The sequence below is a fragment of the Chlorocebus sabaeus genome, chromosome 1 (assembly GCF_047675955.1).
Source record: "Chlorocebus sabaeus isolate Y175 chromosome 1, mChlSab1.0.hap1, whole genome shotgun sequence".
Taxonomy (NCBI): Eukaryota; Metazoa; Chordata; class Mammalia; order Primates; family Cercopithecidae; genus Chlorocebus; species Chlorocebus sabaeus.
The window spans coordinates 124,005,391-124,019,599 of record NC_132904.1 but is presented as its reverse complement, the minus strand read 5'-3'; the positions used below and the strand labels follow the sequence as shown (position 1 = coordinate 124,019,599).

Here is a 14,209-nt window from a genome sequence, read left to right as displayed (position 1 = left end):
ATTGAGGAGAGTTTTGCAGATAATCATTACTAATGTATATTTTGCCCTTTGATTTGAAATCAATAAGTTGGAAAAGCATTTGTATGTCTCACAGGGTAGTATCTATAACAGCATGGATTAACTCTTTGGGGTAAAAAAAAAGTATGGAACAGTTTTTATGAGTCCTTTTTTCCATTAAGTAATATTTACATCAGTGAAAACATCTGAATTCTCATCAATCTGTTTAAATTTTATTATAATTAAGCACAACACATTTTCCCTTTTTTAACTGACGTATAATAATTATACACATTCACAAGGTACATAGTGATGTTTTTGTACGTATCATGTATAGTGATCAGATCAGGGTAATTATCATATTTATCATCTCAAACCTTTATTTTTCTTTGTGTCGAGAACGTTTTCTTACAAACAGTTTTTCATGAGTTGACTGGTTTTCTAGGAGAGACACTGAATTTAGGCAGATCCGAGGAAAGTAAAATGAAAACATCAGGAGTAGTATCTCTTGATGATGCTGAAATACAAGCACAGTGAAAATTTAAACATAAGGCATTTTATTTCTGTTGATGATATTATAAAAAGAAAATCATGAATGAGTGATTCATAGATGAATAAACATTATTGTATTCACTTTTTTTTCTGTACAAAGTCCTGATTCCTGATTTTCCTTTGACCTTATGTTCTTCAGCAGCACTTGTTTTTACAATTAAGAGATAATTACTATCCTGGACCCCTGGAAACTTGTGAACTTTCCAGAGGTCATTATAACTTAGTATCTGCTAAGTGCAGCTCGAGAAGGCCCAAATGAAACAAAACTTAGAAACTGTGTTCTTAATCTTGTTTATCATTAATCCGGAGACAAATGGCCTTTATCTAGCTTATATTAAAACTCAGGCATTGGAGTCTGTGCACACACACACGCATGCACACTCTTGGTCAAATGTTTTGCTGAATCAGCTGAATTAAATGATTCGTGGGAGGCAAACTTCTCTGTCAGCTCCACATCAGATAATTGATGCTATTTATAATAGAAATGAAATAGGAGGCTAAAAACTAACAAAGAAAAGAATTCCTTGGAATTGCCGTTGTTTTCTTTGGAAGAAGGGAAGGAACCAGTGACTCAGTTTGGCCATACATTGATCTCATTAGAGAGAACAATGCCAACGCGTGGAGTAAAGCTTGCAAATAAATGTAACACTGAGACATATTTCACAACGGACTCTTTCCTAGCAATCAGATTCACTATAGGGAAAGGGCTGTGACAAGTTCAAACAGGGGAGAAAAGAGACCAAACACAGAATGAATCTCCTTAGTGTTTTGGGGGCGGGGTGGGGGCGGAGTCTCGCTATGTGGCCCAGGCTGGAGTGCACGACCTCGGCTCACTGCAAGCTCCGCCCCCCGGGTTTACGTCATTCTCCTGCCTCAGCCTCCCGAGTAGCTGGGACTACAGGCGCCCGCCACCTCGCCCAGCTAGTTTTTTGTATTTTTTAGTAGAGAAGGGGTTTCACCGTGTTAGCCAGGATGGTCTCGATCTCCTGACCTCGTGATCCGCCCGTCTCGGCCTCCCAAAGTTCTGGGATTACAGGCTTGAGCCACCGCGCCCGGCCGAAAATGATATAATCTTTAATCTACAACACACCTGAAATGCAAGGGACGTGGTATTCCTTATAAATACCCAGATGACCATAATGAAGACATATGTATCTGAAATAACTTTGGTAGAGGAAAAAGCTGTTTCTTTGTAGATGAAAGATGTTTTACAGAGACTTAAATTTTCATCCTGGGCTCATTCATTTCCAAACTTGCTTTTCCATAAGGTCTGTGAAGTAAGAGATCTAGGAAGTCTCACATCCACCATTCAGTGTGCCTTTTGACCCCTAGTTCTCAATCCAGTGCTGGATGGGTGGGGTGTTCTGTATCAGAACCACCCACAGGAGTTTTTTCAAACCACACAATCTCCCCATTGGTAGGACAGAGTCCATGCTCTGAGAGGCAGACAGAACCAGCTGAGTTATTGTATCAAAGGGGCTTCAGAGGAATATGAGTGTGCACAGCAAGGACAGTGCTATTCCCCTCTTGTTCTTCATAACTAGGAAACCTTATAGGACAGAGTGCTGATTCACTTCTAAGTGCCCCTTCTGACATCAGAAGGTGGGCTTTGTTTGGGCCCAGGATGAGTCTCTCAACACTAAAGTATTTCCTTAGTGATCTCATCACTCAGGGCCACCAGAAAGACCCATTAGAAAAGCTGAGTGGCGTATTCTTGCTGAATAAGCCACAGGGAACCGCAGGTGGGGGACTCGGAAACATTCAGGGAGAGATGACAGACAACCTGCGACTATATAGAAGGGCTAGAATTCTAATTTGATACATACGTCACCAGGAATTAAGTGTCCTGTTAATAGAAGACATTTGGAAGTTTCAGAGAGAGAGAGAGAAAGAGAAAGAGATATAGAGAGAGCAAGCAACTGTATGTAGATGGCAATTATAATCTTGGTTTCAAAGACATCTTTCTTGTTTTATGACTGCTCCTTATTCACAGCTTCCTGTTCCTGTTATGAGTGAAATACGTATACTCGAATTTTGAAGATCTCGATCTGAATGATCTTAAATCCCTTTCCTATTCTTGAATTAACTCTTTTTTTCCTATGTATATTGGGTACCTGCATGTGTGTATGTATGCTTCTACAGAGAGATTATTTCATTAGTCAGAAAACTTGATCTAATCAAAAACCTAAATTGCCTCTTTATAAATGCAAGAACCAGTGATACTGATAGTGCCTCTGTCACAACTGGCTTCTCGTTTTTTACATGATCTTTGTCCCTGGTGTTAGCTGGCTGTGCAAGGTCTCTTCAGCCCACTGTTTCTTGGTGAGTTCTTTATATAATGTGCCTGGTGAAACCTCTTCTGGATGTAAATAACTAGGATGTCGCTGAAACATGCAAGGACCCTTCCCTCTGGCTACTATTAACAAGGTAACAGTCTGATATTAACATTTCTTAGTATTTGTGGTATTACTTTTATCCTGTCCTGGTAAATCTGGGCATCATTTATATACGTTAATAGCTACTGTGGGATCGAATGATCACGCAGTTCATGATCACTTTTAGCATTTACTGAGCTTACCTTTCATGAAAGATATTTAAGAACACATTCTATTTAATTTAGTGATCTTTAAAGTCATATAAGGTAACTGTTCAAGCCCAATTTTATAGAAAAATGAGCTAAGGTTTGGATATATTGAGGAACTTTCCTAAGACAGCAGAGCTAGTAAGTGACAGAACATTGAGTCAAATTGTGATCAAATGAACCGAAAAATTCATTCTGCTCAGCCTTAGAAAATGCAGGTCATAAATTTTATTAATTATTCATTCAACAAGTATTTATGGAGCACAATGCCACACAATAGGCATTGTTCTAGGCACTAGATTACAGCAACAAACAGGAAGAAGCAGCAATACGGATTCTACTCCCTACCTGAATTGCCTGATCAAAACTCTCTACCACTTTGCCTCTGCTATCCCTGGGATGTTGCTAAGCAGTGTTCAGCTTCTACTCAAAATCCATTATTAAGGATCAACAGTCATCTCTGATTTAAATTCAGTAGCTGTGATTTCCTATCAGCCCCTTCAGAGGAGGATACTATCATTCCCACAGGGTTCCTAGAATTTCCCATTTTTACATGCCCTGTGATTGCAACTTTCAATTCTGCACCACCAGAAAAGTTATGAATGGTGCATTTTCTCCATTCTTTTCACTCTTTCCACCTCTCCCTCTCAACAGAGACAGCTGTTTTCTATTACAAAACAGGCTGACAAGGTGCTGGTCTGGAGCAGAGTCTCTTTGGCAGGTAATTTTGATGAGGCCCAGAGGTAAGGGGGTGGGTGTCTCTGATGGGTTTCCGGTCCTGTTATCAGCCACGTCCAGCAACCCCAGACATGGCTGCTGTCTGTACATAGGGCTGATTTCTGGCTTGGAGCCCATGCCTGCTGAGAGCATCAGTCATTCATCAGGGCTAATCCTTTAACTTTTTCTACTTAGGCTGAGGAAGCCTGGGAATGAGGCAAACATTCAGTCTCCCTCTAGCAGAGAACTTGGTCATTGAACACTCAGTGGTAACCTTACCGGTTCTGACTGGGCACTCATACTTTGATTTTTTGGTGGTGGTTGTTCTCGTTTTAGAAAAGTAGCAATTCTAAGCAGTAGCAAATACACTTAGTACAGATAGAAAGTAAATACCATGTGAGAAAAGACTCCCCTCAACAGCCAGCTATCTGCAGAAGAGAGGATCCAGTGATGTTTTTTTTGCACAGGGAAGTTTTCTCTATGGCTTCAAACCAGACTTTATATTGCGTTTGGTTTTCAGGAAAATACAGGTATCTTAGCAACAAGGTTCAACTAAAACCTACTGAGCTTTGTAACCTGAGTCCTATTCTACTTACTGCCCTTCTAATGGGTGCTTCCAGAAACTAGCTTTCCCCTGCACTCAACTTTACTGTTTAGATGGAAAAAACACAGCTGCAAAAGACCTAGTAAGATTTGTCATTAAGAAAAAAATTGTTCTTAGTCTTAATTGGCTTTGCTAGATTAGAACGCCGTCTTTTTCTGAAGAGCGCCAGATGTCAGGAGACTTGCTATGTAGTCCAACTCTGTGATTAACAATAACGTTAATAATAACAAAACATAACAGAAGCATTTAACATTCCGTGACATTTAACATTAACAATATCAAGCTATTACTCTGTGTTAATATGGACTAATGTATGCATGTAACATACATTGTGTGATTTAAACTTCACAGCTCTGACAAAGTAGGTGTTATCAGCATTGTCTCTCTTTTACAAATGAAGAAACAAAGTCTTAGGTGAAATAACTTGTTCTAGGATAATACTTATTAAAATATGAAGGTAGAATTTATACCCAGATTTCCCAGCTTTATCTGTTTTTTCATGTGGAAAGTAGGGATGGGGACAGGGATTAGAGCATGTTTATAAGTTTCCTCAAAATGCCATCATCCTTAAGGAAAAGAAAATTACAGGATATTGTATCAGGCTTTAACATATTATATGAAGCTCACATTAGTAATGGTGGTAATGATACCAAGTGGATTTACAGAGTTCTAAATAACTTAAAAAAAACTTTCATTTTATTACTGATATGAACTGAATGTGACCCCCTCAAATTCATATGTTGAAGTCCTAATTTTCATCATAATGGTATTGGGGGGTTAGGCCCTTCAGACATGAATTCAGTTTAGGTAATGTCCCAACAGGAGACCCGTGATGGGATTAGCACCCTCATAAGAAGAGGAAGAGACAAGAAGGAGCTCCATCTGTCTGACATGTGAGACTGCAGCAAGACAATGGTCGTCTGCAATCTAGGAAGAGAGCCCTCACCAGAAACCACGTCGCTGGTACCTTGATTTGGACTTTCAGCCTCCAGAACTGTGAAAAATGGATAAATGTCTTTGTCTAAGTCACCCAGTCTATGGCATTTAGTTGTAGCAGTCTGGGAAGAACAATGAAATTACCTTATTTGATTGCCACAATTAATCACCTTTCTAAGATGGTTAGAGTAATTACGACTCTTTCATTGTTACAGACAAGAAAATTGAAGCTCAGAGGTTTACTTGCTCCAGACACATGCCTGCAAGTGTCTTTGCGTGTGGCTCCTAGCCTTGGTATTCGCCCATCACTGTCTGAGTTTACAGCCTGTGTGTACAATGTATTCTATACAGGAGCTATTCTAATGGGACTTTAACCACAAGTACGCACCCGGTCTCAGAACTCTCCTTATGTATGCAAATCTCATGATGCCGGTTTCAGATGGAGCTTACCGAGGCCCTCAATTCATAGATGGGTTGTAACAAAAAATTACATAGGACTTTGTACTTTTTTTTTTCAAAGGGAAGTTTTCTTTGGAATGAATAATGACATAGAGCTTTGTACTTTTATTTTACTTTACTTTTTTAATTTTTTGAGACAGAGCCTCACTCTGTCACCCAGGCTGGAGCGCACTGGTGCGATCTCAGCTCACTGCAACCTCCGCCTCCTGGATTCAAGCAATTTTCCTGCCTCAGCCTCCTAAGTAGGTGGGATTACAGGTGCATACCCACGTCTGGCTAATTTTTGCATTTTTAGTAGAGATGGGTTTTCACCATGTTGGCCAGGCTGGTCTCAAACTCCTGACCTCAGGTGATCCACACACCTCAGCCTCCCAAAATGCTGGGATTACAGGCATGAGCCACCATGCCCAGCCTGGACTTTGTACTTAAAATTATGTAATTTTCAGAAATTTGAGTAGAATCCTTTTCCAGAATCAGAAATTTAAGCTCCTGCCAAGAACATTTTTCTCTCAGTCGCTCTTGCTCAGATGCATAAAATCTCCTCAGTACCCAGTCCTGATTGCTCTTTGGGCTTAGGAGAAATCCCTGCTGAAGAGCCATTTCGACCATGAGGGCCTGAGAGTTGTCCTGAACAGAGAAGCCCAAAGGTCCAGAGTGCCCTGAACATTCTGCACAGCTACCTCTCTGGGCTCTGACCAACTGGCTTCTTTCGGTGGCTGTCTGGAGATGTACTCCTTGGAGACCAAAACTTTGGGATCCAATAGCTACCCTGATTATATTTCCATGCACATATTTGGGGGAAATTAAGTCTTCATTAGCAAAGTCATTTGAATGACCTCTAACATACTGAGCATCCTAATCACCATGGAGGTGAGAGAGATAAAAGGAAGGCAGGCAAGAGAATCAGTGTTAAGGGAGCTTCTTGAGCTGGAGAGGTTGTGTTTGCTCCCATTTGTCCTCCTTCAGGCTGTCCCAGAACACTAGTGATGAACTTTTCACTGGATGTGGCTGAGACACGGCAGCAACCACATCACCACTGTGCCACCCACCCCTTCCCACCGTTTTTTCTCTTACTTCACAAAACACCTTTAGTTGTGGGTCTGACCCTTGACCCCAAACTCTGAACCAGAACTCACTGAGTCCTTCAGGTTCTCTTTGAGGAATCTGCATGGCCATGAGGGTTCAATGAGAGGTACTTTTTGGTCTGGGCTTAATTTTCTTGTAATTTGTTTCCCCTACCTGGACATAGTATCCTTGGGGAAGTGCCCTTCTTAACCAACATAGGCACAAGGCTAAGTGGACAAATTCCATGTCATCCCCAGAGGGTCCCCCCGCCTGGGGGAGTAAGCGAAACTTGGCGTTGCAAACACCTACACTTCCTTCACACTATAGGTTACAATTCTGGCATATTTGACTCATCTACCTCTCTCTTATTCAGATATAGATAAAATGAATGCCAGGCAGTTAGCTGTGTGGGAAGGGTTTGGTTGAGGATATGAGAATATAGAATATTTCACAGATTTTTCAAGTGATAAGGATTGAGCATATGACAGGAGTAGAGTAAGGGGTACATTGAAAATGTGGACTGTGTAGGGTCATGGGATCACTAAATGGTGAAACATCCACACCCACAGACACCAAATGTCTCCAGAACTGGGCTTTGTACTTATTTCTTCTTTTGTACAAATCCCTCTATCGTTTTGTCAGGTTTTATTTGTTTATTTTTTTTTGCAACTTTATATGATGTTGTAGAGTCAGTAACATTCATAGCATTAAAACTAGACTTTATGAGACCAAATAGTACCCTTTGAAGTTCACTTTTAAGTGGTTTGCCTTCAGGGACTCTGAATTGGCCCTAACATCTTCAAGACATGTATCCTTGGTGAACCTTAAATTTCACAACTAGAAATCTAGTTCTTTGGTTTCATAAATCTTGACATTCTAATGGTCGTAAGGAACTTAATGACGTGTTCAGTCTTAGAGTCAGAACAGTCTGAATTCAAATCTCTACCAAGCATGTGATATTCACCTTCATTTGTAAAATGAGAATAATGAAGTATTACTAACCTCTAGTGTTATTTTAAGAATTAAGTAAGGGAGTTTTTGAAATGCTCAGCAAAATACCTTGTTATTGGAGTCAACGGTGTTATCATGCTTGCCATTCTCCCCATAGCCAAACCTCAAACTATGCCAACCAAGCATTACTGAAGTCCAAAAGCTGTATTCACACCAGGTTGTATTCACATTAGATTTGACTAACTTCAGTGATAGCATCTTACTGCTTCCTGAGATTGCCAAGTAATTTTTCAAAATTGTAATTGCTAGAGAATTCTTTCTTAATTTGAGGCTAATCTTCTAATACCCATATATGGATTTTCATTAGGGACCTTGGAACAAAAGAATGCAAGTCAGTGACAGTTGTTCTAGCATCTGAGAGAATTCGTGTTGATGGACTCCTTTCTTCCTTCTTGTTCTCTCACTTGTTCCAAATATGATGTGCTTGGGTGCCCTTACCGCAGTAGCTGTTCTGCTTGTGAATGTGCTACTTCTTGTTGTTTGTTGTTGTTGTTGTTTGAGACAGATTCTCGCTCTTGTCCCCCAGGCCTGGAGTGCAGTGGCACGATCTCAGGTCATTACAACCTCTGCCTCCTGGGTTTGGTCTCCCACATAGCTGGGATTACAGGCACCTGCCACCACTCCCAGCTAATTTTTGTATTTTCAGTAGAGACGGGGTTTCACCATGTTGGCTAGGCTGGTCTCGAACTCCTGACTTCAGGTGATCCAGCCGCCTTGGCCTCCCGAAAGGCTGGGATTATAAGCATGAGCCACCGCACCCGGCTATATACTACTTCTTTAAGCTCCTTTTTAAATTCTCTAGATTTGGAAACCCTGTAGTCCTCACTAAGCTCCTGAATTTAGGTATTTTCCCTTAATAAAAGAAAAAAAGTTTATTAATAAATACTCATCCATTACTAAAATGGAACAACTGTTAATACTTTTCCAATTTTCTTTACACTTTTTTGGAGACAAAATAATAGGTAAAATTGAGACCCCTGTGATGTCCTTCCTAATTTGTATTCCCTTCCCTTCCAGAGCTAGCAATTAAGAAGTATTTGATGTGCATCCAGTTCTATATATGTACCCTTTAACTATAATATATGCACATATATAAAAAATATATGTTTATACATATTTGCAAAGCTATATCATTCATTTGCATTATTTAAATTAAATACAGTACATGTAAAGTTTTCTAACTTGCTTTTTCATTCAATATTATATTTTCAAGGCAGATCCATGACAATACATACGTAGGTTATTCTTTTTAACTGCAGTATATTTTATTATATGAACACATGTGATTTATCCTTGTATCTAACTATGTGTCTTTATTCACTACCACCTGACCTTTGCATTACTTCCCCTTTTTGCTACAAGATTGTTGTATGGGACATCCTAGTATATCGTTATCTGTACTCTGTAAGAGTTCATAGATTTTGTATAGGCCAAACACACACACAGGGAAGCATTCTCACCTTGGATGGCTGGGCTACAGAGTATAAATGTTTTGGGGTGATGCCACTGCTCTTTGTGATGGTTCTATTAGCACACTGTCATCAGTATTAAATGAGAGTTCCGATTTGCTCTCATTCTTGGCTAAATATTGATATTTTTGACTATCTGGTGGATTTTAAAGTGTGTCTAACTTTTTAAAAATGTTCCTGATCATTTTTATAGGTGAGCATGTTTTCACTTGCATTTTACATATGCAGTTTTCCATTTCATTTGTCATTTTCCATGAATGACACATGAAAATACTTTGCCCATTTTTCTATTACATTCTTTTATATTTTTGTATTGAATATATTTATTTTCATATTCTGAGTGTAGACTTATATGTGCTGAACATATTTCCTTTCAGTGGCCTTTAATTTTGTTTTATATACCATTATTTATGCATAACTTTTAAGTCTAAATTGGTCAGGTTTATCAGAGTTTTCCTTTATGATTTTGTCTTCTTGTGTCTGCTTTAATAAATCTTTCCCTGCTCTGAAATCTTAAATATGGGCACCTATATTTTCTCCTAATAGATTTAAAGTGTTTTTAACATTTATATTTTAATTTATTTTATTAATAATATGAAATAAGAAAAATCATTTATGCCTACTATATATGCAAAATACATTTTATGTATATGGATAGACAGCTCTCCTAGTGTCATTTACTAAATATTTCATTCTTTTACTTTGCTAATTATATCTTTACCCGTATCCAATTTAGATTTTGCTTCCTCTGTCAAGTTTTTATTTTAATGACTGTATTTTTCACTTTATGATTTGGGATTGGTTGGTTTTATCATCCACCTGTGTTCAGTATCTATGTCTTTTGTTCCATGACACCATTTTTGTTTTATGAATTTTCATCTCCAGTTTTTAAGGATCTTGAAGATTTTAATGTCATTATTTTCAATATTGTCAGGAGTGAATTTTTGTCTGAAATGTTTTATTTTGTAGGCAATCTCTTCTGAGTCTTTTTCTTCATGGCCTTTGTAATTTCTATTTGCAAACTAGTCTTGTGTAAGGAGATGTTTTTCCTCTGCCTCTCTGTATTTTCACTTCCCTGCTTTTCCCTGGGGCCCCTTTCCCATCCTCAGCAGGGCAGAACCATTCTTTCCATCATTGCCCATTCTGCCCTGTGACTGGGATGGCAGGAGCCAGGCCATGGGCCAGCAGACCAGCACTTGAGTGACACAGCTTTGTGTAAACTATGGGCTCGGTCTCCTCTTTTTACCACTATGCCCTGTGCCAATGAACTTGGTTTTTGTCCTATACAGCATGTGGGTTGTTTTGAACACTATGGTCCCTAGGAGTCAAATTTTTTGCTTATGTATTTTAGTTATTTTCTGGCCAACGATGAGGTTTCTTTCATTTTGTAAAACTAGTGTGTTTTCTCTTTTCACTTGAAATATGATTTTGCAGCATTACATATTCGGAGGATATGCACTGACCGGAAATTGCGTTTGGTGTATTTTTCACTTTCTTTGACCACTGCCAAAAAAACTGTCTTGCAAGAAGTAGAAACTACTCTGATTAATCAATCACAGTGAATGAAGGGATGAGTGGAGCAAAAGCATCGCATTACCAATTCTGGTACAGTGGTCTGGAATAGACCGGAGCAGTGTGTCCTCAGCTTGTTGTACAGAATGACCTAGAGATTCAAGTTTTTTTTTTTTTTTTTTTTTTTGAGACAGAGTCTCACTGTGTTGCCCAGACTGGAGTGCATGGCACAATCTCGACTCACTGCAAACTCAAGCGATTCTCTTGTCTCAGCCTCCCAAGTAGCTGGGATTACATGTGTGCACCACCATACCCGGCTAATTTTTGTATTTTTAGTAGAGATGGGGTTTCACTGTGTTGGCCAGGCTGGTCTCAAACTCCTGACCTCAGGTGATCCACCCGCCTCGGCCTCTCAAAGTACTGGGATTGCAGGCATGAGCCATTGTGCCCGGCCAATTTAGTTTTTTTTTTTTTAAGGGTTTCAAAGTTGATTCTTATGCTCAGGAAGGGTTGGGAAGTGCAGATCTTAAGGAATGTGCTCTGGGTGAGGAAGTCAGAAAGCATGATGTTCAGCTCTCTTTTTCTTAAAATATAAATTTTATTGGGCCAAGTCCTCTGTGGGCTCTGATTCTCTCACATGTAAAATGAAAGGGCTATATTGTATAGTCGCTGAGAACATTCTACATACTGAATACACTTAATTCTTATACTAGTGAACCTTTTTTTTTTTAAATTAATTTTGGCATCCACACTCTACCCTCGATTTGGATTGAGATTGTAGTCAATTAAAACCTCAGGCTTTTTTCCATGTGTTGCTCTCAAGCCAACATCTCTCCAGTCTGCAATTAGTTTTTACATGCAGGTAAGGACTTGGTATAATTTTCTGCCTAAATTTACTTTAATATTTGTAAACATTTTTAATGCACTATAATATGCATAAATATAAATGAGCATATTCCGGGAATATATTTGCTAATTTTTTACCAGCTACATCTGTGCATCCAGCACCCTGCTAAAAGAACAGACTCTATGCACCACCCCAGAGCCCTTCTTTGTATTCCTTTCCAGATATTACCCATCTCCCCATGAGAAACCTCTACTATGACTTATAACACATTTGTTTGCTCTTTTGGGCTGTATCTAGAATCACAAATATATACTGTCTTCTTTTGTTTAATATTGTGTTTTTGACAATTGTGCATCTTGGTACATAGATTTATAGATCATTAATTCTCATCGTTGCGTAGTATTCCATGGTGTAAAATATACCATGCTTATCCATTGTACTGATGGTGAGCATTTGGGTAATTTCCAACTTTGGCTACTATGAATAATGCTACTACGAAAGTTCTAGTAAACGTATTTTGGTGAACATAGGTTTGCACTTCTCTTGGGTATATAGCTAAAAGTGATATTACTAAGCAATAGTTCACTTACATATTTAGTTTCAGTAGACACTGCTACACTGTTTTCCAATGTGGTTGACTCAATTAAAGCTCCCAGGCACAGTGTATCAGTCTTCCAGTTGCCCCACCTCTTTGCCACATTTAGAATTTTTCAATGTAGTTATTGTAGCTTGTGTGTTGTGGTATCACATTGTGGTTTTAATTAGTAATTACCAATGATTAATCCAGTTGAATGATTTTTTTCACATGATTATTGGCAATCTTGATATCTTTTGTGAAGTATCTACTCAAGTCTCTCATGCATTTTTTCAATTGGGTATTTGCCTTTGTCTTTTCAATTTGTTTTAGTACTTCATCTATTCTAGATATAAATCCTTCTAAAATATATTTATTGTAAATACATTCTCCTGCTCTGTGGATTACATTTTCACTCAGTTGTGTCCTTTGAGAAACAGAATTTCTTAATTTTTCTATAATTTATGATTTTTAGCTTTATGTTTGATGCCTTTGTGTCCTGTTTAAAAATGGCTATTCTGAAGTTACAAAGGTGCTCTTCTAGAATGTTTATTGTTTTACTCTTAACATTTAGATCTGTAATCTGTAATCCATCTGAAATTGAATATTTTGTTTGTTGGTTGCCTAATTGGTATGATATGAGGAATGACTGTCTCTCTCTCTCTGTATACATACATATGTGTGTGTATATATATATATACACACACACACATATGCATATATATGTACACACACATACCCATATGTACACACATACACACATATTTTTCTTTTGCCAGAATTATTTTGTTACAGTCTAGCATCCAAATTTAGCAATTACTCCCTGCCTCATGTCTCCTACAAATATAATTATCATGCCATTAATACCAACACAATAACTTTTTATTAAATAATTAAAATTAATTTAAAATTGGAGTATACAACTATTCTTAGGAGTCTTCTGTTGAAATGCAAATACATTTGGAGACGTAGCACAGTGAAATTTTGTAACACATATAAACCTATTAGTGATTTATAAATCAGAAAGTCAGGCACTTTTAGTAGCCTCATGGGAATTAGGTGAGAAATAGTTCTGAGAAACAGGATGGTGGTGAGGCTTAGCCAGCATGTGGTGCCTGGCTGGAAAGGGCTGGCCTGGGCAGGATGCTGATGCCAGGGCAATGTGCTCACTTAGGGCCAGAAGTGTCAGCGAGCTCTGAGAAGTGGAATGGAAAGGCAGGAAAGAAAAATATTTCTTGCCTTTAAATTGCATGCAGGGCTGACTAAGAGTAAGTAACCGTGTTGATTTGTTTTTCCATAGAACTACTAGCAAAGGACAATGAATGTTTCCATTACCCTCGCCCCCTCAACTTGTCATGCCAGTCACCACGAGTCACCCGGCTTTCCCCAGTCTCAGTTTCTCCTCTTCATGGAGGGAGATGGGTGGATGGCTGTCTCATCACTCTCTGTGCTGGAGCCTACTGCAGTTGTAGGGTTGTAGACTCGAATGAGACTCCATGACCAGAAATAAATTATCTTCACTGCATCTCAGAAGACTACTCTGTTACCCTCTTCAACCTCCACATCTTTATGTGTGAGGCTGAATGTGAGTGTGTGTGTGTCAGAATTTAAGACCGATCTACCAGAATGCAAACTTGGCATTGAAGGATATTCTCTGGAGAGAGGATCCATGATAGTGGAATCACCCCGGCAGAGGCTGAGGTGACAAACATTGAGGTGGGACATAGAAGAAGCGTCAGGGGAGCTAGTATAGAGTGTACGAAGGGTTTTTCAACTCCTGGTTTTATACAAGAAGTTGGCTCTGTGCTCACTCCACATGGGAAGTGCATCTGTCCCTTTTTGCACCTCAGTTATTAACATCTGCCTGTTCTTAGACTGAGTATAT

General features: G+C 38.9%; 1 long non-coding RNA gene across 1 annotated transcript in view; it reads right to left on the bottom strand.

The window, feature by feature from the left end:
- Positions 1–355: 355 nt before the first annotated feature.
- LOC119626456 (uncharacterized) overlaps positions 356–14,209 on the bottom strand; it is a 29,177-nt gene continuing 15,323 nt past the window's right edge. The window contains exon 4 of the long non-coding RNA XR_005242622.2: positions 356–514. This is a non-coding gene — a long non-coding RNA (uncharacterized lncRNA). The remainder of the gene's footprint in view (positions 515–14,209) is intronic.